At 48.2% G+C, this 4,036-nt stretch overlaps 1 long non-coding RNA gene across 1 annotated transcript in view; it reads right to left on the minus strand.

Moving 5' to 3' along the window:
• The window catches only part of LOC116073387, a 5,266-nt gene extending 4,534 nt beyond the window's left edge, over nucleotides 1-732 (minus strand). The window contains exon 1 of the long non-coding RNA XR_004111783.1: nucleotides 586-732. This is a non-coding gene — a long non-coding RNA (uncharacterized LOC116073387). The remainder of the gene's footprint in view (nucleotides 1-585) is intronic.
• Nucleotides 733-4,036: the final 3,304 nt, after the last annotated feature.

The following is a 4,036-nucleotide window of genomic DNA, read 5'->3' on the forward strand; positions in this document are numbered from 1 at the left end:
TGTAATTGTGAGAATAGATGCAAACTGGGCCCAACTGTGTATGAATGGAAATGTATAAATGAAAAAATAAGCATGAATGAATCTGTAAATGAATTTATGTGAGACTATGCATATTAGCTTATACAAATTTTTTCCTTCTGTGAGTGTTGTTCTCTTCTTCTGGTTCAACAGAAGTTTATTGCTCCAAACTTCCCCCTAGCCCTACAAGCAAAAAGCATCCTGCTGTATTAGGATGAAGTGCCAAATGCCAGAAACTGCAGTTTCTGGCCTCAGAGGATCACAGAAGGCAGGTCAGCTACAATAGCATAGTAGCTTAGACAAGTAAACTTTTTATTATACAGCAACCCTAAAGTTGCTGTATTATAAAAAGTCCTACTCCAGAATCGTAAGACAAAGTCTTACCTTCTGCCTATACTCTTCCCCCTCTGTTGCCTCAAGAAGAACCGACAAGAAAGAAGAAACACCCAGTTGGGGCTGGCCCCCAGCAATCCAGGAACTCACAGAATTGTGGGTGTCTGCACAAGATCAAGCCGTCAATATGTCCACATTGGTGGCAGGGGGCTCGCTCACGAGACTATATCCTACCTGAGGAGCTGTTGGCGCTTGAGAGCTTCAGCTGAGAGGAATCACCTTTTCCTGGCGTTGTAGCTGCTGATAGGTGGCTCATGCTCCTGTGGATGGCACCCCAGCTGTGCACACGCAGGCGAACCATTTGGAAGGCCTTAGAAGGGCCTCTACAGTGCAGAGGGAAAGCCTGGCCTGTCTGTCTACTGCAGGGCACCTTGTGACTGAAGCCTGGGTGTCAGGTGACATCTGGACACCCCTTCTGGGAAACTGACCCTCAGTTTAGTATCACAGCAAGCCCTCAGGGAGCACTGGGCCCTTAGCAGTTATTTATAACCTCAGAGGAAGAGCCCTTACTGCATGGTCTTCAGAGTGCTTGAAGTAACCAGAAAATAGAAGCCCTCTCCCCCCGCCCCCCACAAACACTCAAGAACTTTGTGAAATACTGGTCTGGAATCACGGCGTTAGGCAATACTTCCAGCACCTTCGTGGGGTACTTGAAGGCCAGAGAAACTTGTCCCTCCATGCAGAGGCGAGATTTGTATCTATTGGCTGTGTTTAATGACACCTCTGGTGAGTCACTGTATTTCTGGAAATTGCTGTGCTCTGGTAGAATAGCCAAAAAAGTGGCTTGGTGACAAAGCTGAAGTGTCTGGGCCTCACTGGGTAAATGGAGCTCACCTGACAGGCAGTGGGGGCAAGTGCAGCTTTGTGAGCCGAGATGTGCAAGCTTAGGAGCATCAATGTCTTATCTCCAGGGATGGGGCAAGGCAAAACTGTCAGTGACAGAGGGAGAGAGAGGGAGGAAAAGAGAGAGAAGAAAGGAGACGGGCTTTGCTTCTCCAGAGAGAAAAGACCCAGGAAGTGCATGCTATGCAGGATGAGATGAACAGGGCTGCCTGGAATGTTTTAAGAGCACATCGGACGGCAGGTCCCAGAGTAACATGGAGAAGTTGGTGGTGTGGGACCACTGGGCATCCGTCCACCTGGACAGTGGCTGCTCTGGAGCTCCAGTCACTTCCAAGGGCAAGTGCAACCCACGCTTTATGACCTAGGTTGATTTCCAACTTTTGCGTGGCCATGTCTGCCCAGCTCCATGACAGGCATGTGGCCTGTGTCTGGGTGCTTGCTGGAGCCAGACTGCCCAATAAGGACCTTGCCCTCTAAGTATTGGACTTCTGGATTGTGACTACCAATAGTTGCCCCATCAGAAAGCTGCAGACCCAGAGGCTGTGTGCCATGGTTTACAGCTGGCTGAAGAAGTTTCTAGAATAAAGAGCTCTGCTTGGTGTCAAATACAGCCGTGGCAGCTGATAGTTAAGAGGCCACCATATCCAGGGGGAGACTCAGGTTCAGAGAAGATCTGAGAGGATCTTAGACTTCTACCTCAGCTGATTCCCTTTGCAGATGCAGCCCAAACCCTCAATAAATGTAAAATGTCCAACTCAGACGTGGTCCCAGAGACCTTAGAGGTCCTCAGAGATCTGCAGGAAACCGTGGACAGAATGTTTTAGCTGCGACAAGATCCCCAAGAGAAACAAATTACAGGAAGAAAGTTTTGTTGTGACTCACAGTTTCCGTTATTTATGGTTCTGTCACTTGGGCCTGAGAGAAGGTAGAACAGAACAAGAGTAGCCCATGGTTCGAGCCACCTGCTTCCCAGCAGCCAGGCTCAGGGCTTGCCTCCAGGGACCTACACCTTCCTTTAATCCCCTCCTACTGCTCTCAGTTATGGCATCCAATTACGACATGAATCCATCTATGAATGGATTAATCCAGGTGAGTCCAGAACCATCACAGCCCAATCACATCCCCAAAGCCCATTACCTGGCATCCAACCTGTGTGCCAGGAGCCTCCTTTGGGGAGCATTTCAGGTTCCAGCCAGAACAGGAGGGCAACGTATGAACAAGATTAGACTATCAGCAAAGGAGTAAGCCATCCGCCTCCACTCTGCTCACTCGCTCTGCACTTCAGTCAGAAGGGGTGCTTTCTCTTTCCACTTTCCAGGCCCCTAAAAAGAAACAGATTTAAGAAAAACAGTAGAAATCACACAGCAAAAGGAGTTCAGGAGCCGAAAGGGGACTGTCAGGGGGAGCATACCAGATGGGTCAAAGGGGGGTCAGCAGGTGAGAGGGGTCAAAGCGGGGTCAGCAGGTAAGGAGCCAGACTGAACAACTGACTTAAAGAAACACAAGGGGGAAACAGGCAGACAGTGTATAGGGGATTCAGCAGTCTCTACACAGAACAACACATGCACAGCAAGACTCCCAGAGGAAACAGAGAAAGGCAGAAAAGGACTATTTGAAGAAGTACCATCTGAAAAAAAAAAAAAACCCAAATCTGATAAGTAAATGATAAATAAGTTCATACGTTCACATCATAACCAAATGGTCAAAAGTCAGGTGACAGTCGGGGGTGGGGGGGAGCTGACGAGGGCCCGGGGTAGGAGGTTCAGAAAACCATCAAGGTTGATAATTCCAAGTGGGAAGGGGAGAGATACGTAGGAGAGACAGTCTCAAATGTATGGAAGCCCTCCAACCTTCCCCTACTAGACCACTCTGGCGGGAAGTGTTCCAGGGTGTCCTTTAGATCGAAATGAAATTAGACAGTAAAGTAAAGCTGTGTGAATGGCTGGTGAGATGCTTGGGGTAAGAGCAATGAATGCCTAAATTCAATCCCTGAGACCCGCATGGAAGAAGGTAAGATAAGAACTGACTCTCAATGGATCAGACTTCTGCGCGCGAGCGTGAGCGTGCGCGTGAGCACATACACGCACACACACACATGAATACATGTAACAAAGATGCACGAAGAAAGGAAGGTTTGTGAAAACTAAGTGTGTGGCTAACAGTGAAAGCTAGTACTGTGATTTTCATTTCAAGCTACTTTAAATTTCCCATGATTAAAAGGCAGGTCTGCCTCCTCACACCCAGTAGGCAGGGCTGCTATTAAAGAGGAACAGAAAGCAGCTGAGGTCTGAGGGTGCGGAGGTGAAACTGGAACCTTGGTGTCCTGCTGATGAGAACAGAGAGTGGCATTTGCTCAAAAAGTTAAATTAGCACAAGAGCTAGATGTTCCTACTCTAAGACTGAAAAGAAATGAGTTAGAACGTTGAGTGCTCCTGCGCACTGCGGCATTACTCACCATCGCCACCAGGTGGAAGCACCTCACGCCAGCGACCCACAGAGGGATAAAAATATATATGTGTAGCATATATACACACTGTGCGTATATACACACTGGAATGTTATTTGCCTTACCTGAATGGTCATCTTTCCATCCACTGATGCACCTGTCTGTATATGCTGTGTCTTGACTCAACCCTGAGGTCCAGCTGAACAAAGACCCTGCAGCTTGGCTCCTTACTGTACAACTGGGTCCATTTGTGTCAAGCAACTTGTAGCTCTGTACCACGGCCTCCAGGTATAGACCTTTGAATTTTACCATGGTCTCTTTAACCCTTCACACACA

This window comes from Mastomys coucha, unplaced genomic scaffold, assembly GCF_008632895.1.
Source record: "Mastomys coucha isolate ucsf_1 unplaced genomic scaffold, UCSF_Mcou_1 pScaffold23, whole genome shotgun sequence".
Taxonomy (NCBI): Eukaryota; Metazoa; Chordata; class Mammalia; order Rodentia; family Muridae; genus Mastomys; species Mastomys coucha.